The sequence below is a fragment of the Trachemys scripta genome, chromosome 10, assembly GCF_013100865.1.
Source record: "Trachemys scripta elegans isolate TJP31775 chromosome 10, CAS_Tse_1.0, whole genome shotgun sequence".
NCBI lineage: Eukaryota > Metazoa > Chordata > Testudines > Emydidae > Trachemys > Trachemys scripta.
Window position 1 is genome coordinate 35,146,441 of NC_048307.1, and position 25,277 is coordinate 35,171,717.

At 47.5% G+C, this 25,277-nt stretch overlaps 1 protein-coding gene across 2 annotated transcripts in view; it reads left to right on the top strand.

The window, feature by feature from the left end:
- RAB11FIP3 (RAB11 family interacting protein 3) overlaps positions 1 to 25,277 on the top strand; it is a 200,103-nt gene that overhangs the window by 113,120 nt on the left and 61,706 nt on the right. The window lies entirely within an intron of this gene.

Genomic DNA, 25,277 nt, shown 5'->3' on the forward strand with positions numbered 1-25,277 from the left:
CCAGGAAGTACTTACTATAAATACGCCCATCATGAGCCTGTCTCTCTGCTCCAATCTCTTGGAGGCTGTTTCTAAACAGAAGGACGACACAGAATAATTCAGATGTCATCATTCATTGCTGTGCTGTCAGCTAAAGGCAGAGCAAAGGGCAGTGTGATTTTTTTTTTCCCCCCACCCCCTTTTATTTTTGTTGTTGACATGGAATGTTTCATTTCAAAAAGCAAATGATGCCCTTCCGCGTTGGCCCTCCATACTGGGAAGGATTAGACCATTCAATTTGTCTCTTGCTGTTTGCTCTCCTCCTCTGTAAATGACGCTGCTGTTACCAGGACATGCCTGTCAGCTTTAATTGTGGGCTTTTTGTTCTTCCCCAGTTGGCGGGTGACAGTTGCAGACAGCAGCAGCAGGAGGGCCACCATAATTACCCTCTGAGCAAACACTCTCCTGCTTCCATGAAGGCCCAGATCACTGGGTTGTTTAATTGTTTTTCCAGTTTTTTTAAATGTTTCCCAATATAATTCAGTATTTCTCTCAAAGCCTTGCGATGGCACCCCCTATATAAGGTGTCTGTGCTTGCTCATTTGCCTACCAGACTGCCCAAGCCTTTAACAGTCCAGAATGGCAGACTCCAAGCTTTGCAATATTGAGACTCCACTGGATAGGCCAGGGTCTCAGGGCTGCTGTGTGTTTACATAGAAATATGCCTACTATTGCTTGATCACAAATAAATATACAGCCCAGAATGCATTTTCTTGGTCTTGTATTTTCTTCGATAGAGGGCTAGGCACTGTTCTCTTGAGTTCCCTGGCAATACACCTGACACTGATCAGCTTTGTTCTGCCCTTTGTCATTAAAAGGCAACCACTGGCTGCCCTGTACTTTCAAGACCGTAAGTTTTATATGGCTTTCACGTGTCACTTTGAAGACCCTGGTTAGTATAAAGTAAAATCATAATAAACCATTCCTATTTTTAAACCTCTGCTTCTTCCACTTCCGCGGCATTTACTGAAATAGCTTGTTGGCTGGTTCCCGCTTTTCACCAAAACCACGGATACTTGCTCTCCAACCTTGGAGGAATCACTTCTGTTTCCCCATCTGTAGAAAGGGAACAATACCAGGGGCTTGGTTAATGTGTGAGCCTTAAGTTCTTCCACTGGGAGGCTTTCTTTAAGTGTAAAGTTATTTATTTGGAGTCTGGCTCTTTATGTGCAAAATGCCCTCATTGTCTTGCCTTGTACTCTGTGCAGGAGAAGATACAAGTGTACGCTTCACCATTTTGTTTGCTCTCTTGGGTATTGGAATAAACCTCACAAACACCATCGCTGTTTTTAGAAAGGTGGCTGCAGCCTTTTGACTTAGGGTATGTCTACACTACGAAATTAGTTCGAATTTATAGAAGCCGGTTTTATTGAAATCGGTTGTATACAGCCGATTGTGTGTGTCCACACAATAAAATGCTCTAGGTGCTCTAGTCGGCGGACCGCGTCCACAGTACAAGGCTAGCGTCGACTTCCGGAGCATTGCACTATGGGTAGCTATCCCACAGCTATCCCACAGTTCCCGCAGTCTCCGCCGCCCCTTTGAATTCTGGGTTGAGATCCCAATGCCCGGATGATGCAAAACAGTGTCGCGGGCGGTTCTGGGTACATGTCGTCAGGCCCCTCCCTCCCCCGTCACAGCAACAGCAGACAATAGATTCGCGCCTTTTTACCTGGGTTACCTGTGCAGACAACATGGAGCCCGCTCAGCTCAGCTGAGCTCACCGTCACCATATGTCCTCTGGGTGCCGGCAGACGTGGGACTGCATTGCTACACAGCAGCAGCTGCTTAACTGCCTTTTGGCGGTAGACGGTGCAGTAGACTGGTAGCCTTCATCGGCGATCTGGGTGCTGGCAGCCGTGGGGCTTGCCTTTTGGCAGTAAATGGTGTATTACGACTGTTAGCCGTCCTATTGCAAGTCGGGTCATCGTACGTTAGCAGAGTCTTTCCTGAGCAGCCGATTGTGCAATAGGCCTGAAGACCATCGTCATACACCGCCCCGTATTTGCTGCCAAGCACCCAGAAAGATGCCGAGGGCTATCAGTCACGCTGCACCGTCGTCTTAAGATGTAAAAAATAGATTTGCTCTGTATTCATTTGCTTCCCCCTCCCTCCGTCAAATCAACGGCCTGCTAAACCCAGGGTTTTCAGTTTAATCTTTGGGGGGGACCATTCTGTGACAGTTGTTTGTGTCTCTCCCTGATGCACAGCCACCGTTCTTGATTTTAATTCCCTGTGCCTGTACGCCATGTCGTCACTCGGCCCCCCTCCCTCCTTCCCCTAGTCCGTCAGATACTACGTTTGCGCCACAGCTCAGAGAGCCGAGAAGCGGTTCGCGCCTTTTCTTTGAATTCTGGGTTGAGATCCCAATGCCCGGATGATGCAAAACAGTGTCGCGGGCGGTTCTGGGTACATGTCATCAGGCCCCTCCCCCCTCGTCACAGCAACGGCAGACAATAGATTCGCGCCTTTTTACCTGGGTTACCTGTGCAGACAACATACCACGGCAAGCATGGAGCCCGCTCAGCTCAGCTGAGCTCACTGTCACCATATGTCCTCTGGGTGCCGGCAGACGTGGGACTGCATTGCTACACAGCAGCAGCTGCTAACTCCCTTTTGGCGGTAGACGGTGTAGCATGAGTGATAGTCGTGGGGCTGGCAGCCGTAGGGCTGCATTGCACCAGCCCCTTGCAGGCGATGGTATATTATGACTGGTACCCATCGTCGTCATACTGGTATGGCTGTCAATCATGGCCACCTGGGCAGACATGCTACTGTTTTGATGATGATGGTTACCAGTCGTAATATACTATTTTCTGCCAATTGCCCAGTATTGTCTGCTAAGCACCCAGAAGAGGCCGAGGGCGATGCTGGGTGCTGGCGGACGTGGGGCTGGCAGACGTGGGGCTGCATTGCTACACAGCAGCAGCCCCTTGCCTTTTTGCAGATGATGGTATATTATGATTGGTACCCATCGTCATCATACTGGAGAGGCTATCACTCATGCTGCACCGTCGGCTGCCAGCTTAAGATGTAAAAAATAGATTTGTTCTGTATTCATTTGCTTCCCCTTCCTCCGTGAAATCAATGGCCTGCTAAGCCCAGGGTTTCCAGTTTAATCTTTGGGGGGACCATTCTGTGTGACAGTTGTTTGTGTTTCTCCCTGTTCCTGTACCTGTACGCCATGTCGTCACTCGGCCCTCCCTCCCTCCCTCTCGCCCTCCCTCCTTCTCCTGGTCCATCAGATACTACTTTCGCGCCTTTTTTCTGACCAGGCGCCATAGCTAGCACTGGGATCATGGAGCCCGCTCAGATCACCGCGGCAATTATGAGCACTATGAACACCACGCGCATTGTCCTGGAGTATATGCAGAGCCAGGACATGCCAAGGCGAAACCCGGACCAGGCGAGGAGGCGATTGCAGCGCGGCGACGAGAGTGATGAGGAAATTGACATGGACATAGACCTCTCACAAGGCACAGGCCCCAGCAATGTGGAAATCATGGTGTCACTGGGGCAGGTTGATGCCGTGGAACGCCGATTCTGGGCCCGGGAAACAAGCACAGACTGGTGGGACCGCATCGTGCTGCAGGTATGGGACGATTCCCAGTGGCTGCGAAACTTTTGCATGCGTAAGGGCACTTTCATGGAACTTTGTGGCTTGCTTTCCCCTGCCCTGAAACGCCAGGATACCAAGATGAGAGCAGCCCTCACAGTTGAGAAGCGAGTGGCGATAGCCCTGTGGAAGCTTGCAACCGCCAGACAGCTACCGGTCAGTCGGGAATCAATTTGGAGTGGGCAAATCTACGGTGGGGGCTGCTGTGATCCAATTTGCCAGGGCAATGAAAGACCTGGTGATAGCAAGGGTAGCGACTCTGGGCAACGTGCAGTCAATAGTGGATGGTTTTGCTGAAATGGGATTCCCAAACTGTGGCGGGGCCATAGACGGAACCCATATCCCTATCTTGTCACCGGAGCACCAAGCCACCGACTACGTAAACCGCAAGGGGTACTTTTCAATGCTGCTGCAAGCCCTGGTGGATCACAAGGGACGTTTCACCAACATCAACGTGGGATGGCCGGGAAAGGTACATGATGCTCGCGTCTTCAGGAACTCTGCTCTGTTTCGAAAGCTGGAGGAAGGGACTTTCTTCCCGGACCAGAAAGTAACCGTTGGGGATGTTGAAATGCCTATCGTGATCCTTGGGGACCCAGCCTACCCCTTAATGCCATGGCTCATGAAGCCATACACAGGCAGCCTGGACAGGAGTCAGGACCTGTTCAACTACAGGCTGAGCAAGTGCCGAATGGTGGTGGAATGTGCATTTGGACATTTAAAAGCGCGCTGGCGCAGCTTACTGACTCGCTCAGACCTCAGCGAAAAGAATATCCCCATTGTTATTGCTGCTTGCTGTGTGCTCCACAATATCTGTGAGAGTAAGGGGGAGACCTTTATGGCGGGGTGGGAGGTTGAGGCAACTCGCCTGGCCGCTGATTATGCGCAGCCAGACACCAGGGCGGTTAGAGGAGCACAGCAGGGCGCGGTGCGCATCAGAGAAGCTTTGAAAACGAGTTTTGTGACTGGCCAGGCTACTGTGTGAAACTTCTGTTTGTTTCTCCTTGATGAACCCTCCAACACCTCCCCCGACCCGGTTCACTCTACTTCCCTGTAAACCAACCACCCCACCCCACCCTCCCCTCCCGCTTGCAGAGGCAATAAAGTCATTGTTTTTTCACATTCATGCATTCTTTTAGTTCCTTACAGAGGTAGGGGGATAATTGCCAAGGTAGCCTGGGATGGGTTGGGGAGGAGGGATGGAAAAGGACACACTGCATTTTAAAACTTTAACTCTTATTGAAGGCCAGCCTTCTGATGCTTGGGCGATCATCTGGGGTGGAGTGATTGGGTGGACGGAGGCCCCCCCACTGTGTTCTTGGGCGTCTTGGTGAGGAGGCTATGGAACTTGGGGAGGAGGGCTGTTGGTTACACAGGGGCTGTAGCGGCGGTCTCTGCTCCTGCTGCCTTTCCTGCAGCTCAACCATACGCTGGAGCATATCAGTTTGATGCTCCAGCAGACGGAGCATTGCCTCTTGCCGTCTGTCTGCAAGCTGACGCCACCTATCGTCTTCAGCCCGCCACTTGCTCTGTTCATCCCGCGATTCAGCCCGCCACCTCTACTCTCATTCATATTGGGCTTTTCTCATCTCCGACATTGACTGCCTCCACGCATTCTGCTGTGCTCTATCAGCGTGGGCGGACATCTGCAGCTCCGTGAACATATCGTCCCTCGTCCTACGTTTTCTCTTTCTAATGTTCACGAGCCTCTGCGAAGGAGAAACATTTGCAGCTGGTGGAGGAGAAGGGAGAGGTGGTTAAAAAAGACACATTTTAGAGAACAATGGGTACACTCTTTCATTACAAGGTCACATATTTTGGCTTGCAGGCAGCCATCGTAGGCCACAGTGTTTTGGCTTTTTTAACCTTCTTAACATGCGGGAAAGGTTGCAAACAGCAGCGCATTTCCCATATCAAGGATGAATTGGGTTGTCCATTTAAAATGGGGTTTCAATGTAAAAGGAGGGGGCTGCGGTTTCCCGGTTAACATGAGGCACAAACACAAGTAAACCCCCCCACACACACACGATTCTCTGGGATGATCACTTCACCCCTCCCCCCACCGCGTGGTTAACAGCGGGGAACATTTCTGTTCAGAAGAGCAGGAACGGGCGCCTCTGAATGTCCCCTTAATAAAATCACCCCATTTCAACCAGGAGAGCTTTCTGGAGATGTCCCTGGAGGATTTCCGCTCCATCCCCATACACGTTAACAGACTTTTCCAGTAGATGTACTGGCCGCGATTGCCAGGGCAAAGTAATCATTAAACACGCTTGCTTTTTTTTTTTGTAATGTTTACAAATATTTACAAAGTTACACTCACCAGAGGTCTCCTGTGTGACCTGAGGGTCTTGGGTGAGTTCGGGGGTTACTGGTTCCAGGTCCAGGGTCACAAACATATCCTGGCTGTTGGGGAAACCGGTTTCTCTGCTTCCTTGCTGCTGTGAGCTACCTACAGTACCTCCATCGTCATCTTCCTTGTTCCCCGAACCGTCTTCCCTGTGTGTTTCTCCAGTGAGAGAGTCATAGCACACGGTTGGGGTAGTGGTGGCTGCACCCCCTAGGATCGCATGCAGCTCCGCGTAGTAGCGGCAAGTTTGCGGCTCTGCCCTGGACCTTCCGTTTGCTTCTCTGGCTTTGTGGTAAGCTTGCCGTAGCTCCTTAATTTTCACGCGGCACTGCTGTGTGTCCCTGTTATGGCCTCGGTCCTTCATGGCCTTGGAGATCTTTTCTAATACTTTTCCATTTCTTTTACTGCTACTGAGTTCAGCTATCACTGCTTCATCTCCCCATATGGCGAGCAGATCTCGTACCTCCCGTTCGGTCCATGCTGGAGCTCTTTTGCGATCCTGGGAGGACTCCATCACGGTTACCTGTGCTGATGAGCTCTGCGTGGTCACCTGTGCTCTCCACGCTGGGCAAACAGGAAATGAAATTCAAACCTTCGCGGGTCTTTTCCTGTCTACCTGATCAGTGCATCTGAGTTGAGAGCGCTGTCCAGAGCGGTCACAATGAAGCACTGTGGGATAGCTCCCGGAGGCCAATAACGTCGAATTCCGTCCACACTACTCCAATTCCGACCCGCAAAGGCCGGTTTTATCGCTAATCCCCTCGTCGGAGGTGGTGTAAAGAAACCGGTTTAAAGGACCCTTTAAATCGAAAGAAAGGTGCTTCGTTGTGTGGACGTGTCCAGGCTTAATTCGGTTTAACGCTCCTAAAGTCGACCTAAACCCGTAGTGTAGACCAGGCCTTAGAAACCCCAATTTATACTTGGAGGGACAGGGTAGGAAATGCATTTTCTCAAATTCCTCTTCCAGTTTGTTCAGCATCACAAATGCTTCTTACCTCTGCTGACTGAGCTAAGCTAAATGGGAGTTGCAGCTGCTGCTAACCTTGTCTGTGCTAATAGCCAGCTAGAGACTTTAAATGTTCACTCCCTGGATTTGACTGATGGCTCCATTGCACTCATACAGTTAATGATCTTCGCTTTCTCACTCTACGGAGCTACTGCGAGCCATTGTGGGGGTGGGCCTGTCTTTAAAGGGAAAGGAAATTAGAGCAAGGGCACTTCCCAGTGGCTGTGTGGGAATGTTGCAATTAACCTGTTATTCTGGGAACAAGTTCATACTGAGAAGTTCAGAGTCACTTACTTGTCAGAATAAAAACATAAATAGAAGGAAAATGAACGGCAAACCTGCAGCTTGCTTTTTAAAACTGAGAATCCATTTTTGGGGAATTGCATTTGGGGTAGTTTTCAGCTGATATCCAGCCCAATGTGTTTTTGAATGTGTTTGGTAAAATCACCATAGTTGTCTGACGCATGACCTGAAATAATTTCCAGGCTATAAGGATTTCACAGAGCCTCTGCAAATGAGAGCATGATAGAAGGATATTGCTCAGTCTTGCAAGTATAAAAATACACGAGTGTCTCGTGTGTTTTTTCTTTTTTCTTTTTTTTTTCTTTTCCCTTTTAATATAGCTGATCAACAGGCCCCTGGTGTGTGGCATCTTATTCTGCGCATCCTGCAGTGCTGTACCAGGGAAAGCTTGGACTGTTTAGAGGAGAAACTAGGGAAAAAGTAAACGAGGAGTGCTGGCACAAACAAATGTGCTGTGAGCTTTCTTTGATGTTATCTGTTAGCACTGTGTTGTTCTGCTAATCTGAGCTAGGAACTGTGGATTAACATTCTGTAATTGTATGGAGGACATGCCCTAGAGAATTTCTAAGGCAGTATAAAACAAACAGACATAATCAAAAGCCTCTTTCAAGATGATAAGAGGTAAGAAAAGGAAAAAGGACACAAACTTTCACAAGTCCAGACATTTCCCTTAGGCATACCAACACTGGTGATCCAGTGAAAAGTACCTTGTTTCAGGCTCCTGTTGGAATTTCCCTGCGTATGTGTTTGCAGCAATCAAACAACTTCGCAGCCTTTTTTTTTTTTTTTTTAATAAACTGGGCAAGGCAATGCAGTTAGAATTGTCATTTAAGATGATGGCTCTTTAGGTTCCCAAACATGTAAATGAGTACATGAGGTTCTAGGCTGTGGATTAGATGAAGGTGAGCACTTTTCAAAATCAGTGATGTCCTTAGGCAGGGCAAAGGGAGATGGGTAACATTTAGCTTCCCTCCTTCGCAGTTGTCAGAGATCTGGTCTCAGAAGAAATTTCTTACAGGTAAGGTGACCAGACAGCAAATGTGAAAAATCGGGACGGGGGTGGGGGAGCAATAGGAGCCTATATAAGAAAAAGACCCCAAAATCAGGACTGTCCCTATAAAATTGGGACTGGTCACCCTACTTACAGGTGACCTGCAAAGGAATAAAATTTCCCTCTTTTGGTACTCTGGCGCACAAAGGAGTCAGGAAAACTCTTTAAAATATATCTTAATCTCTTGCTTATTTTGTACTTCCCTAATTTTACTGGAGGATTTAATGAGCATCACAAAAATGTGGATTGGGCACACTCCCTGCCCTTAGACGAAGGGGAAGAAGTACTGAGTCCTTAAAAAAAATCTTTATTCCCAAATGTTTGGGTTAAATAAAAGTTGTAAATAGTCTGAATAAAAACTCCTTCCCTTTTTGTTAATAAGGTTGTTCTTCTATACACTTATGATATCATCATTCTCCTAGTTCTTCCTCTGTATGTAAGTGGGGGAATGATTCCGCTATTGTGGGGAACTTTCCTAGCTTATACACTACCCCGGTGAAGTGGGCTAGTGAAAGGATCTGAGTCCTCACTCCCACTTCCTTTACCCAGAGGCCTGCCTGACCTCGAGGGCTCTCCTGTGTGGCAGAGTCCTTGTAACCCCAACAAGGCTGGGCCCAGGATTCCTGGGGAGCTGGACTCCCAGCCTTGGCATGGTCACTTAGGGCAGGGGTGGGCAAACTATGGCCTGGGGCCGCATCCAGCCTTCAGATGCTTTAATCCGGCCCTCGAGCTCCCACTGGGGAGCAGGGTCCTGGGCTTGCCCCACTCCAGCACGCCAGCCAGGAAGCAGGGTCAGGGGTTGGCCCCGCTCCATGTGGCTCCCAGAAGCAGTGGCATGTCCCCCCTCTGGCTGCTATGTGTAGGGGCGGCCAGGGGGCTTCGCACGCTGCCCCGCAGCTTCCATTGGCCGGGAACCGTGAGCATTCATGGCCCACCATATAATTTCCATACCCAGATGTGGGCCTCAGGCCAAAAAGTTTGCCCATCCTTGGGCTAGGGTGTCCCCACTGCGGGGTGGTCTCTCTGCACTGGATGCTTTCCTGACCCACTGATTACATACAGTTCAAAGCAAATACAATTTATTAAACCGCAATCAATTAAAAAAAATAAGGAAAAATGGGAAAGGTTAAAAGAAAACATATAACCCCGCTCTGAGGCATGGGGGCATCATAACCAGCATCTCTGGAATGTAAGAGAAGTTCAGTCTGTTCCTCACAAGTCCCAGGCCTCCTTCTCAGGCCCTGGCTGTGCTGCAGGGATGCTGAGGGTCGGACTCTTGCTCTGGCAGTGGCCACACGGTCTCAGGCTCTAGGTGGCAGGACCCTTCTTCCCAGTATTGCCCCCTCCCCGTCAGGGTTACGATCCCCCTCCAAGTCTGACCTGCAAGGCCTCTTGGCTGGGGGCGTCTCCCTGCACTGGGCCCGCTGCCCAGGGGCCCCCTCGCTCTCCCCAGTTGCTCACCGCACCTGGCTCCAGACTGTTCCCACCCCAGCTCCACTCTGCCTCAGCACAGCTGCTGCTGCTCTGCCTCCAACTCCCTGGGCTGCTTCTCTGGCCCCCCTGGCTCTGGTTGCTGCAGCTCTCCTCCCAAACAGGTCTGCTCTGTGGGCTGCTTCTATGACTCTGCTCCAAGCTCTGACCTGCTTCCAGGGCTGCTTTTCTGGCCCCTCTGGCTGGCACAGCCCTGCTCCCCAGCTCAGCTTGGGCCTCCGCTTTCTCTTTAGCTCGGCCCCACTCTGTCTGACCCAGGCAATTACAGCTCACACGGAGGACGGGACTAGCCTGCCCGCCCTGTCAATGAGGCTGACCTGGAGCATTGGCCTCTCGGCGTTGTTCCTGGGGACTGTCAGTGTCAGGGTCCTGATTTCCCATTGGCCCTTCCCCTTTCTTTTAGTACTGAGAGCTAGCCAACCAAAACAACCCCACTGAATCTTTCCATATGGTAGGCAAGACTTGAATCTGTAAGGGGGGGGGGCAAAGGTTTTTGGCCTGAGGGCCACATCTGGGTATGGAAATTGTATGGCGGGCCATGAATGCTCATGAAATTGGGGGTTGGGGTATGTGGAGGGGGTGAGTGCTCCAGCAGGGGGTGTGGGCTCTGGGGTGGGGCCAGAAATGAGTTCAGGGTGCAGGAGGGGGCTCTGGGCTGGGACCGAGGGGTTTGGAGGGGTGTGTGAGCTCCAGTTGGGGTGCGTGCTCTGGGGTGGGGTTGGGGGTGCAGGAGGATGCTCTAGGCTGGAACTGAGGGGTTTGGAGGGTGGGAGAGGGATAGGAGTACAGGCTCCGAGCATCCATTACCTCAAGCAGCTCCCGGAAGCAGCAGAATGTCCCCTCTCCGGCTCCTACGCAGAGGCATGGCCACGCGGCTCTGCACATTGCCCCATACACAGACGCTGCCCCTTCAGCTCCCATTGGCCATGGTTCCTGGCCAATGGGAGCTGCGGGGGCCGCGCTTGGGGTGGGGACAGCGTGCGGAGCCCCCTGGCTGCCCCTATGCGTAAGAACCAGAGGAGGGACATGCCACTGCTTCTGGGAGCCACACGGAGCGGGGCCAACCCCTGACCCCGCTTCCTGGCTGGAGCGCCGGAGTGGGGCAAGCCCCGGACCCTGCTCCCCGGCAGGAACTCGAGGGCCAGATTAAAACGTCTGAAGGGCCGAATATGGCCCCTGGGCCATAGTTTGCCCACCCCTGATCTGTAATATTAAAAAGTTGTCTCTTTTTTTAAATCTATTTTTGTTATGGGGGGAAAGGACCTGTTGGATCTTTTGGGTGCTTTTTTATGTTGCGCTGAAAAGGGCCACAGCCCAACTGTTTGCACTTTGCAGGTCCCCTTTACCAGGCCAAACGCCCTGTTACAATTTGACCGATTGTATTGCAATAATCGCAACAATGTGGAGAGAGGCTTGGGTTGGGAAAGTGGATGGGGGGAACAGAGGAGGAGCAAAGAAGGGTAAAAGAGGGGGGAAATGCAAAGTTTTCATTTCTTATCTACAGGAGGTTTGATATTTCTGTAACTGTAGCAACCCACACAAATCCTGTTAGATTGCTGGCTGGCAAAGATGCAGAGAAGAGCGTAGCAAAACTGCTTAATCTGCTCCTCGTGACTGGAGATTCAAGCATACCTCTGAACTTTCAAACCTGCCAGTGTGTCACAGACAAAACTGAAATGTGGAACTTATGAGTTTTCTTGCACATCGTACACCATAATTGACAAATTATGTTTGAAAAGCCTAGTTTAAGAATGTTTTTTCATTGCATGAATTAAATAACCCAACTGAGTAAATAGAAAACTGGAAAAACAAATTCTGTCTTGTGGGTAAGCCGTACACCCACATACACATCATCAGCAGGGTTTGAACTCAGGACCTTCAGTTCCGCAGCCCAGAGCTCTACTATTTGAGCTAAAAGAATAGTGGTCTTCATGTGAACTGGCCTCCAAAGTGAGACACAAGACACTTTGCCAGTTGGTTACTAGACTGGAGTAGAATATTGGGGTTGACAATTTGTGTATCTTAGTGGGAAGGGTTGTCCAGTTATTAGAGCAGGACATTGGTTGTCAGGATTCTTGGATTCTATTTCAGGAACGAAGTGTTGTCTAGGAATTAGAAAGGATAACCAAGTGCATAGTTTCAGTATGTTCATTCTGAAATGCATTATGGATGAGACTTGAGCTTGTCATGTTAGACATCTGGGTTCTGCTTCCAGTTCCAGTTTGCCTCTGTCTTTGCAAACAAGGTCAGCTCCCAGACTGCTGGACTGGGCAGCACAGTATGGGGAGGAGGTGACCAGCCCTCTGTGGAGAAAGAAGTGGTTTGGGACTATTTAGAAAAACTGGATGAGCACAAATCCATGGGGCCGGACGCGCTGCATCCGAGGGTGCTAAAGGAGTTGGCGGATGTGATTGCGGAGCCATTGGCCATCATCTTTGAAAACTTATGGCGATCGGGGGAGGTCCCGGATGACTGGAAAAAGTCTAATGTAGTGCCCATCTTTAAAAAAGGGAAGAAGGAGGATCCAGGGAACTACAGGCCAGTCAGCCTCACCTCAGTCCCTGGAAAAATCAAGGAGCAGGTCCTCAAGGAATCAATTATGAAACATTTAGAGGAGAGGAAAGTGATCAGGAACAGTCAGCATGGATTCACCAAGGGGAAGTCGTGCCTGACTAACCTAATTGTCTTCTATGATGAGATAACTGGCTCTGTGGATGAGGGGAAAGCAGTGGATGTGTTCTTCCTTGACTTTAGCAAAGCTTTTGATACGGTCTCCTACAGTATTCTTGCCACCAAGTTAAAGAAGTATGGGCTGGATGAATGGACTGTAAGGCGGATAGCAAGCTGGCTAGATCGTCGGGCTCAACGGTTAGTGATCAATGGCTCCATGTCTAGTTGGCAGCTGGTTTCAAGCAGAGTGCCCCAAGGGTTGGTCCTGGGGCCGGTTTTGTTTAGTATCTTTATTAATGATCTGGAGGATGGTGTGGACTGCGCTCTCAGCAAGTTTGCAGATGACACTAAACTGGGAGGCGTGGTAGATACGCTGGAGGGTAGGGATCAGATACAGAGGGACCTAGACAAATTAGAGGATTGGGCCAAAAGAAACCTGATGAGGTTCAACAAGGACAAGTGCAGAGTCCTGCACTTACGACGGAAGAATCCTATGCCCTGTTACAGACTAGGGACCGAATGGCTAGGTAGCAGTTCTGCAGAAAAGGACCTACGGGTCACAGTGGACGAGAAGCTGGATATGAGTCAACAGTGTGCTCTTGTTGCCAAGAAGGCTAATGGCATTTTGGGCTGTATAAGTAGGGGCATTGCCAGCAGATCGAGGGACGTGATCGTTCCCCTTTGTGCGACATTGGTGAGGCCTCATCTGGAGTACTGTGTCCAGTTTTGGGCCCCACACTACAAGAAGGATGTGGAAATATTGGAAAGAGTCCAGCGGAGGGCAACAAAAATGATTAGGGGTCTGGAGCACATGACTTATGAGGAGAGGCTGAGGGAACTGGGATTGTTTAGTCTCCAGAAGAGAAGAATGAGGGGGGGATTTGATAGCTGCTTTCAACTACCTGAGGGGGGGTTCCAAAGAGGATGGAGCTTAGCTGTTCTCAGTGGTGGCAAATGACAGAACAAGGAGCAATGGTCTCAAGTTGCAGTGGGGGAGGTCTAGGTTGGATATTAGGAAACGCTATTTCACTAGGAGGTTGGTGAAGCACTGGAATGCTTTACCTAGGGAGGTGGTGGAATCTCTTTCCTTGGAGGTTTTTAAGGCCTGGCTTGACAAAGCCCTGGCTGGGATGATTTAGTTGGGAATTGGCCCTGCTTTGAGCAGGGGGTTGGACTAGATGACCTCCTGAGGTCCCTTCCAACCCTGATATTCTATGATTGTTCAAAACATGACCACCTGCATTCTCTCCATTAACTTCTTAGTAGAATGGTGGGAATGACAGTTGTCTCCTCCCTGCAGTAAGGAAAGTGAAGCAGTCCTCAAAAGTAAGAGCCTTGAAGTGCAAAGAAACATAAACAGGGCACTGTGGAAGAGGTGAGTCTGTGACTCAGCCTCATGGCTCCCGGCCTGTTGTGCCCTGCTTTGCACAAAAGGGCATTTGGAGAATCTTTCTCTTCCCTGCCTCCTGATGGAAGCTTTGCCTGGCTTGGCCAGGTTCTGGAACAGGGAGGCTGAGTCACTTGAAATGACTGCAAAATCAGGGACACTAGGGGTTTGACCCAAGGGGTCGAGAGAGGAGAGAGAGTGGGGGAGAGAGTGAGCATGCCCGGCAAGGCTTACTGTATCCTTGCAATACTCAGGTGAGATGGGGAGACAGTGAGTATATTATCATTTGTAATCTCAGGAATATCTTGATTTGGAAGGAATCTAGGAAGATCTAGAGCCCTTTTGGTAGCTACCAAGTAGGGCAGCCACGGGGAGTAACTAAACTTTCTGTCAACCTGAGATAAGACAGAGGTAATTAGTGTGACCTGTGTTAAATTGCCAAAGGAAAAAATGCTAACCAGAAAGTACAAATGTGCATCGTACTAGAGGTGCTGAGAACTGCATTGGCAGCATTGCCCTCGGCCGGCCAATCAATGCAATGTATTTCAGAGATGATAAAACAGAATAGATGGTTTTAAATGGTTCAAAATTAGAACAGCAAAAAGTCTGTGAGCTCTTTAGTTCCTCTGAATTATTGATCAAAGAAAGTAAGACGCACTAACTGATGCATGACGTGAAATCTTCTTACAAATAGATGTTGACCCTTCCAACTCCTGGCCCTGTGGTTATTTGTATTACCCTAGTGCCTAGGAGCTCTAGTGATGGAGCTGTGTTTACACTGGCATTGGAACAATGCAGACTCAGTTACTATTGAGCCCTGAAAAACCAAGGTCTGTTGGTAATATTTAGTTAGCCCTCGTGCTCTCTATCAAAGCACTTCTGTTTGTGAAACCCAGCTGCATTTCAGTCAGATGAAATGGAATAAATGTTTCTTAGCACTATAAAATTGTTCAGTGCAGACAAGGCCTCAAAGTTCAGGTTAGTAGAAGAAATTTGCAGTGCAACAACGTGGTTGATAATGTTTCAGAGTAACAGCCGTGTTAGTCTGTATCCGCATTCTATATGCGTCCGAAGAAGTGGGCTGTAGTCCACGAAAGCTTATGCTCTAATAAATTTGTTAGTCTCTAAGGTGCCACAAGTACTCCTGTTCTTCTTTTTGTGGTTGATAATGATTGCTTTCACCAAGCCCTCTAGGCAGCAGAACCTGGTGTATGTTGTGGTTATGCAGCCATCTGAGTGGATGTGTAATTGTATGGTTATGCCAAACTTGTTCCCCAGAAGCTAAGCTTTTGTGGGATGAGGGGTGTGGGGAGAGAAATCTACATCCTTTAAGGTTGCAGAGAAAACCTTCAAAATGTGAACACTGTAATGATCATGTAGGGCTGCCTGCCTGAGCCTGTATCCAGCCTGTGACAATCACTCAGAGCTGTGAATTCTCCTGTTGACCTGAAGCCTAAAGCCCACCACTTTAAAATGTGATTTAACTATTTCACTGCTGCACACTTTAGCAGAAACATCAAGCTAGTGTCCTCCTTTCATGGCTGGGAATGTGGGGGAAGGGTGCAGTAGCACTTAGTGATTCTAGTTAGGATTGAGGAATTCAAGCCCTTGGTCCCTTCCTCTTCAAATTTGTCATCTTTGACCCTTTCCCAAAATGGAGAGACAAACTGAGAAGTGTCCCCTTATCAGAATCCAAAGTTTTTACTGTATCCAGGAAACAAAAAATGCCCCTCCAAGGTGCCCAAAGCCTCATCTGCCACTGCCAAGCTGTCCAAAGTTCCCACTTCTCAGTGACAACCTGTAAGTGTAGATACGCATTTAAAATGCCTACATCCGTGGCACTCAAACAGTGAAAAGTTGAGAACTTCATTGCTATTCAGCTTAATTAATAAATAAAACCAAAGAGGTATTGACCGAATGGAGGGGAACAGAACTGTGCAGGGGAAATGGCTGGGGCAGTGCTGCATAATTCCCGTGTCTCTGCCACTTGTTAAAATAAGATTTGTATTATTTAAATTGCAGTAGCAGCCAAAGGCCCCCAGTAGGATCTGATGCCTCGTCCTGCTGGGAGCTGTACAAATGTGTATATAAAAGTAGTCCTAGCCAGGAGACGCTTACAACTAAAATTCTGTACATTTTCTATCCTCTCTGGGCTATTCTGCCTAGTGGGAATGGAGAATCAGGAGGGTGCAGATAATTCTTGGAGTCCATGTCTTAGAGGGCCCTGGCCTCAGCCTTTAGTGATTTCAAGCTAGTTTTTTAAGTTGTATCGTTTCCTTCCTCCTCCAAATATTGCGCCTTCTGTTCATCCACTGATCCAGCTGCACCCATGCAAGGAACCAACTACGGGCAGAGCTTTTCTTGACCTGCTGCTCACAAACAGGGAAGAATTAGTAGGGGAAGCAAAAGTGGATGGGAACCTGGGAGGCAGTGACCATGAGATGGTCGAGTTCAGAATCCTGACACAAGGAAGAAAGGAGAGCAGCAGAATACAGACCTTGGACTTCAGAAAAGCAGACTTTGACTCCCTCAGGGAACAGATGGGCAGGATCCCCTGGGTGAATAACATGAAGGGCAAAGGGGTCCAGGAGAGCTGGCTGTATTTTAAAGAATCCTTATTGCGGTTGCAGGAACAAACCATCCCAATGTGTAGAAAGAATAGTAAATATGGCAGGCGACCAGCTTGGCTAAACAGTGAAATCCTTGCTGATCTTAAACGCAAAAAAGAAGCTTACAAGAAGTGGAAGATTGGACAAATGACCAGGGGGGAGTATAAAAATATTGCTCAGGCATGCAGGAGTGAAATCAGGAAGGCCAAATCACACTTGGAGTTGCAGCTAGCAAGAGATGTTAAGAGTAACAAGAAGGGTTTCTTCAGGTATGTTAGCAACAAGAAGAAAGTCAAGGAAAGTGTGGGCCCCTTACTGAATGAGGGAGGCAACCTAGTGACCGAGGATGTGGAAAAAGCTAATGTACTCAATGATTTTTTTGCCTCTGTCTTCACGAACAAGGTCAGCTCCCAGACTGCTGCACTAGGCAGCACAGTATGGGGAGAAGGTGACCAGCCCTCTGTGGAGAAAGAAGTGGTTCAGGACTATTTAGAAAAACTGGATGTGCACAAGTCCATGGGGCCGGATGTGCTGCATCCGAGGGTGCTAAAGGAGTTGGCGGATGAGATTGCAGAGCCATTAGCCATTATTTTTGAAAACTCATGGCGATCGGGGGAGGTCCCGGATGACTGGAAAAAGGCTAATGTAGTGCCTATCTTTAAAAAAGGGAAGGAGGAGGATCCGGGGATCTACAGGCCAGTCAGCCTCACCTCAGTCCCTGGAAAAATCATGAAGCAGGTCCTCAAGGAATCAATTATGAAACATTTAGAGGAGAGGAAAATGATCAGGAACAGTCAGCATGGATTCACCAAGGGGAAGTCGTGCCTGACTAACCTAATTGCCTTCTATGATGAGATAACTGGCTCTGTGGATGAGGGGAAAGCAGTGGATGTGTTCTTCCTTGACTTTAGCAAAGCTTTTGATACGGTCTCCCACAGTATTCTTGCCATCAAGTTAAAGTAGTATGGGCTGGATGAATGGACTATAAGGTGGATAGAAAGTTGGCTAGATCGTCGGACTCAACGGGTAGTGATCAATGGCTCCATGTCTAGTTGGCAGCCGGTTTCGAGCGGAGTGCCCCAGGGGTCGGTCCTGGGACCGGTTTTGTTTAATGTCTTTATTAATGATCTGGAGGATGGTGTGGACTGCACTCTCAGCAAGTTTGCAGATGACACTAAACTGGGAGGCTTGAAATTAGACGAAGGTTTCTGACCGTCAGAGGGGTGAAATATTGGAACGGCCTTCCGAGGGAAACGGTGGGGGCGACGGACCTGTCTGGTTTTAAGATTAAGTTAGATAAATTTATGGAGGGAATGGTTTAATGGTAAAACATAGTAGTCGAGGAAAACCAAGCAATGGTAGGTAAATTGTACAATGGCTGACAGGGGTCAGGCTGGAGACTCTTGCCTATATGCTCGGGGTCTTACTGATCGCCATATTTGGGGTCGGGAAGGAATTTTCCTCCAGGGCAGATTGGCTGAGCCTCTGGAGGTTTTTCGCCTTCCTCCGCAGCATGGGGCAGGGATCTCTAGCAGGAGGGTTTCTGCCGATTGAAGCCACCTAAAACAGGATTGGAGACTTCAACAGCAGAGTCCAGGGAAGGGGTAGGGACGGTTTTGTGGCCTGCAGCATGCAGGGGGTCAGACCAGATGATCATAATGGTCCCTTCTGACCTTAAAGTCTATGAGTCTATGAGTCTATGGGAGGCGTGGTAGATACACTAGAGGGTAGGGATCGGATACAGAGGGACCTAGACAAATTAGAGGATTGGGCAAAAAAAAACCTGATGAAGTTCAACAAGGACAAGTGCAGAGTCCTGCACTTACGACGGAAGAATCCCATGCACTGCTACAGACTAGGGACCGAATGGCTAGGTAGCAGTTCTGCAGAAAAGGACCTAGGGGTCACAGTGGACGAGAAGCTGGATATGAGTCAACAGTGTGCTCTTGTTGCCAAGAAGGCTAACGGCATTTTGGGCTGTATAAGTAGGGGCATTGCCAGCAGATCGAGGAATGTGATCGTCCCCTTTTATTCGACATTGGTGAGGCCTCATCTGGAGCACTGTGTCCAGTTTTGGGCTCCACACTACAAGAAGGATGTGGAAAAATTGGAAAGAGTCCAGCAGAGGCAACCAAAATGATTAGGGGTCTGGAGCACATGACTTATGAGGAGAGGCTCAGGGAACTGGGATTGTTTAGTCTCCAGAAGAGAAGAATGAGGGGGGATTTGATAGCTGCTTTCAACTACCTGAGGCGGGGGGAGGTTCCAAAGAGGATGGAGCTCAGCTGTTCTCAGTGGTGGCAGATGACAGAACAAGGAGTAATGGTCTCAAGTTGCAGTGGGGGAGGTCTAGGTTGGATATTAGGAAAAACTTTTTCACTAGGAGGGTGGTGAAGCACTGGAATGCATTACCTGGGGAGGTGGTGGAATCTCCTTCCTTAGAGTTTTTTTAGGCCCGGCTTGACAAAGCCCTGGCTGGGATGATTTAGTTGGAAATTGGTCCTGCTTTGAGCAGGGGGTTGGACTAGATGACCTCCTGAGGTCCCTTCCAACCCTGATATTCTATGATTGGTGGTCTCTGCCCTGGGAAAGAGGAGCACAAGCTACTTGGAGATCTAAACAACTGTTGGGCTATGTAGATTGTTTATAAACCAGGCTGGACAATGCTCAGGATATCCCCTGGTGCAATGCCAATGAGTTAGAGGTTTTAGAGACCCCTGGCCAACGCAGCGCAACTGGAGCTGGGGTTAACCTCTCCACACCTGGTGGAAATCATGCCATCCTCACACTATGAATTTAAAGCACCCATAGCTCTAGTCTGCTTCTTTCAATAAGATAAATATATTTTAGTCTGTTTCTCATAGGAGTAAGTTCACAAGATATTACTAGTCCTTCTTTTGCATGAAGTATGAGGGAGTGTTGGTATCCTGGGAGGTGGGAGTCTTATTTGAGAGCGAGAGAGAGAATTTGACTGTCTCTCTCTTCCTGATCCGTGCTTAGCTCTGCACTTTTTGAATGATTCCAGTAAGCCATTTCCTGTCAACGAGGCGAAGATTTGAGAGACCTGCCATAGTTATCACCTGCAGTGTGAGAGAGGTTCTATACACGAAGGCTGATGTTGCAAGCAGCGTCTACATCATGTACAGGAATTTGCTTTAAAAATAATGAAATCTGATCACAGAGGCAGTTCAGATATTTATCTAGGAATTCTGCTGGGGCAGAAATTTTCTCTGAGATGTAGTCTCTTCTAACTGCAGGCTTACTTATGGTCTAAATACTACTGGTGTTGGCAGCAGGGTGGGTTTGTTATAACACTTTAAAATCCGAGTATATGGCTATATGAAGGAGTTGGTGTTGTAAGACCCTTTTTTCAAAGAGGTGTTATCCTGAATTACCTTTTGGCTTTTAGACTCAACTTTAATCCTTTTTTTTTTAATGTATCTATTTTTTTGGAAATCTTTTCCTTACTTTAGGGCACAGAACTAGAAGTCAGATCTGCATCTAATCCTGTCTCTACCACAGACTTTAGGAAACCCACTTAGGGTATGTCTAAACTGCAATTAAAAATCCACAGCACCAAGTCTCAGAGCCCAGGCCAGCTGACTCAGGCTAGTGGGGCTCTGGTTGCAGTGCTAAAAATAGCAATGTAGACATTTGGGCTTGGGCTGGAGAATGGCTCTGAGACCCTGCCCCCTTGTGGGGTCTCAGAGCCCGGCTCCAGCCCAGTCCCCAAATGTCTTCAGTACAACTTTATTATAACCCCACAGCCCAAGCCTGCTGACCTGGGCCAGCCACAGCCAAGCCATGGATCTTTTATTGCAGTGTAGTCGTATTCTCTATTGCTGTAGCTTGAATTTCCCTAATCTAAGGAGGAGGAACACCACTCCTCTGGCAAGGATAAATTGATGTTTATAAACATGTTGCTCTCTTGCGTGGCAGGCGCTATACCCAGACCCGTCCAAACTTCCTCATTTTACAACGGCTTTTTAACCTCTTGCAGTGGCCATTTTGTTATCCATCGTCTTACATCTCCTTTATCCGTGAAGCTAGACTATCTACAATCTACTTAATAAACTAAGGTGACAATATTCAAGGTGTTCTTGGGTAAAATGCCAGTTCGGGTATGTCTACACTACCAAAAAAACACCTTGGGCCATGAATCCTAGAGCCCAGATCAACTGACTTGGGCTCATGTTACGGGGGCTAAAAATAATAATAAAAATGCTCCCACTCTGGCTGGAGTGTGGGCTCTGAGACCCATCCCCCTTGCCATGTTTCACAGCCTGGTTCCAGCCCGAATAACAGCGTCAATCCTTTCTATTTTTAGCCCATAGTGCAAGTCCGAGTCAGTTGACCCGAGATCTGAGACTTGCTGCCGAGCGATGTATGTATCTGGTGTAGACATGCACCTAAGGCCTTGTCTATTTTATGCTTATTGACCAATGGTGGAACAAGCGGAAAGTATAGCATAGATAAAACTTAGGAGGGCTCTGGGTGTTTTCACTATCAGGTCCTCTAACCTTGCTCTGAACAAATTGTGACATGTCCGTAAAGTTGTCTGAGCCTTATCTACACCCCAGCTCCTGCTGGAATTACCTAATGGAGCTGCACTTGTTAGGAATTATAGGTCTGAAAATCCTAGTCTAGACATAGCCATTGACAGCTAGCTGTCAACCAGCTGTGAAACTCGGATACTTTCTGATAAAAAAAGTTAGCTGCTTGGGCCCCATGCCCATGAAAACTCCTAGAAGACAATGGCCACTCCAATTGCCTGGACATTTGGCACCTAGCAACAAATGACCATGGATGGCCCACCCTCCTTTGGAAGCCAACTGGGTATGATCAGCTGGGGAGCGAAGGGCTGGGGAATGGCCAGGTGGGGTTGTTAAGTGTGGGCTGCTGAAGGCAGGAGAGAAGATTCTGGACTGGGCTTAAGGAGGGGTCAGAGGGCTCTGGACTGACCCAAATGGACTGTTATAACTAGGGATGTAAGAGTTCAATCAGTTAACCGGTTAACCGATAAGTTTGATGCTTATTGGTTTCTGTTAATGGTTAAACTCCACCCCGGGTCCTGCCGGGCTGCTGGCCCCGTGCGCCCAGGGTCCTTCACGGCAGCAGCGGGGATCCCCGGATGTGTTGGGATGCCAGGTGGCAGACGAGACCCCGGGCACACCGTGGAGCTGGCAGCAGCAGGGACCCTGGGCACGCCACAGGGCCAGCAGCGCCCCCTATCCCCCACACCCGTAGTTCACCAGGTAAATGTTTAAGCATGTAACCAATAGAATTTTAATTGGTTTCACGGTTACTAGTTTTTAAACGTTATTTATATCCCTAGTTCTAACTTTCTGTTCTCTATGGTAAGTAAGGACTTTCTACGCTGTGTTCCAGACATCTAATAAACCCTCCTGCTTTTACAATGCTGGCTGAGAGTCACTCCAGATCAAGGAAGTTGGTGTGTATTGTTCCCTTTGGGTGTGCAAGTCTCCCACAGGTGTCCATTCCATCAGCTCGCTGCAGGGAGCTGATGGAATGAAGCAGGGGTACTGAAGTTTCCAAGGTTTGGGCCCAATAGGCAGTGAAGCCAAGTGCCTTGCCCCCGTGAAACAGTGTTGTGCAATTTCCACTTTTCAATTTCTTGGCTTTCAGGAAATCTCGTGGATTTTAAAAACAACTACATTGTGCAATTTCCCACCTGAAGAATACTCCATATATTTATAATCTTAATTCCAGTTTAACAAAGGATTTTTGTTTAGTTTACTCCCACCACTCCTGAAATATATTGTTGATTTTACACTGTGGATTTAGACTGTCAATTAATGGTTTCCTAGAGTATTTGTGTAATTCCTCTGAAGGTGTATAAATGCTTAATTTTCTCTGGTAGCAACAGTGATTTTGTATCTCTGCAAAAAGAGTTAAAAACAAAGATCCCCAATAGAAAACAAATATCATATATAAAAGAACCTCTCTCTTCATCCCAGCAGAGTGAACAGAAGCCTATCTTGTTTTAACTGAAGGAAATGTAAATTCCTATTTAATTTTTTTTGTAGTATAAATAATTGCTGAATTTGGAATCTCCTGAGTGGCTGGAGGCTTCTGAAAGATACTTTTTTCTGTTTGGCCAAGTGACTAGCTCTCTGGGTAATGCCAAAGTCCTGTATGCCATCTTCACGTACCTTTGTTCACTCTGCAAAGACAGTAATTGTGAAATCCAGTAAATCATACTTACTTAGGTGTCTCATGTTCATAAAGGCTTGCGTAGACATAGAAATTGCACTGACTTAACTAAATCCAGTTTCTAAATTTAATTGTTACATTGATGCAAGCCCTTTGTTTGGATCCTTAAATCAGTTTCAATGGGTAATATAGATTTTTAGTTTTGTTTGTTACAAAATTGCCCAACATAGATGATAATATTCCTTAAAGAAAAAGGAAGGAGGGGAAATACAGGAAAATAATGGCTTTTAAAAATATGTGCCTCTTTTTCATAGATGACAGTGCAGCGGGAGTGCTTTGCTGCCTGCCAAAGAGTCCTTGATCTGGGAGTTTGTCAGGGTGTTATCTTGCGCAAAACAGGATGCAAAGAATTTAGAAAACAAACTTCAGACCTTAGGAAACGAGATGGAATTATTATCTTCAACTCTGAATACAATGGATGGGAAGCTAGAAAAGCTGGGTCCCAGTGCACCACTTGGAACTAACCAAGGACGCTGGGAGTAGTTAGCATCAACAAGGCTGCAACTCTGGGTGGGTCAAGCAGCTTGTTTAAGGGAGTAGCCACCTCCACAGAGGTTGGACCTTCAAGAGCTGATGACATTTTTGATGAGCAAGACAGTGGTAATGGATGCAAAAGTCAGAATCATTTCTGGTGGCAGCTGAGTTAGAGGAAAAACTCAGGATTTCCCTGTCATTTCAGAGAGAGCTCTGAGAGTGCCATGAGTAAAAATGTCATAGAAGGGATCTCATCATCCCTCCCATTTCCAGCAAAGCTCTGGGTAACCCATGACCTGAGATTTTTTTTTCTGTTCTTGGGTAGAGCCTTGGTGAAGAGGTTCCTGGAAGAAGGTCCAGGAGGTGAATAAACATATGAAGAGAGTCTAGTAGAGAACTTCTCTAAGAAGGTGAATGCCATTGTGACAATTGGAGATGTTCTTTATAAATAATTGTAACCCCAAATGTGTGAAAGAACTGGGTAAGCTTCACTTTGGATGGAAGAAGGAACATTTAGACAAAATAAATGCTGCATTTCGGCAGGTGGTGACCCTTGTGGTCGCTTCTAAACCTAGGTTCTATGATTTAGTTTAAACACTTCCCTTTTGGTGCTTGCTTAGTAGAGTAGTGTTTGTTTATTCCTTCGTTCGTTCTTGGAGGGCCAAAATCAAATCTGGGCATGAATGTTTTTGAATGTGGCTGCTTTGAAGACCTTGCACATTAGAGAGAAATTTTCAAAGGCACAAAGGGCAGCGTGGCACCAGTCTGCAGATTTTTGAAAAGGTGTCTTTGTAGTTCTCTCCACTGTGTTTCTGTTTGTGTGGGCGAGTTCTTTAGGAAGAATTATGGCTTGCAGGTTGTTCTCATCAAAGTCAACCAGGATTTTATTCGCCTCACCACTGGCTATACAAACAATCTGTTCTTCAATATTAAAAATAGATGGATGTGTGCTACCAGAGGCTTGGTAGCTAAATAGGCTAAGAAGGCTAAATACTATTTCTGTCATTATTAGTACTGACCACTGTATGGAGGGGTGTGTAGTTTTCCCATCTCCCACCCTCAAGTTGCTCACAATTTAATGTAAAAAAAACACTTACACATGTAGCTTTTAAAAATTACAATGTGTTCCTTTGAAATATACCTAACACCTTTCCTCCCGAAGTCCTGATGACAAACAGCTGCAGAATACCATAGCCCTCAGCATGGAGGGGTGGGTATGGCAGTGGGCTCATTTGAAGTGGTTTATACCCTGTGTCAAGCCAGAAAGCCAAGAGAAATGTCAAGAAATGGTTTAAAAAGAGAAACTTCTGGTTTGGGAATTCTGCGCCATCAAACCTTATATTTTCAGAGATATCCTGATCTGAGATTAAGGGGCCTTAATGTGTTTCAATAATGAGGGCTCTAGGAAACCTGGAGATACAGTACCTAAGCACTTCCCAGGTAGAATAATTGTTGGAGAGAGGTTCCTAATGAGCTTTGAGGCTTGTGCTGCCCTTCCTTGTTAGAAGGGCATAAAGGAAAAAATTCCCCTTCTGTTTAAATTTTTGTTTTAACTTTAAAAAAATTATTAGGTATCACAGGTGATGTAAGAAACATCCCTTCTATCTGTCACTTTCCCTTGCAGCACGGGGCCTGGGTCACTTGCTGGTTTGAACTAGAGTAAATGGTGGAGTCTCTAACTTGAGGTCTTTAAATCATGATTTGAGGACTTCAATAACTCAGCCAGATGTTAGGGGTCTATTACATGGGTGAGGTTCTGGGTCCTGCAATGTGCAGGAGGTCAGATTAGATGATCACAATGTTCCCTGACCATCTGAGAAGATGATCTAGAGAAATGAGAAATAAATCATGTCATTAGGTCTGCATAAACCCATTTACTTTTGTTTCAGTCATAAAATTTTGGTTCTTTAACAACAGCTTATGGTAATAATCAACCAAAAAAAAAATTACTTTGCCAAAAATTCATAAGGGTACAAGCCTCATTCGTCTTACTATTTATAGGCCTAGGATAGTGAATTTCAGTGTCTGATTTTTTTTTTTTCCAGTT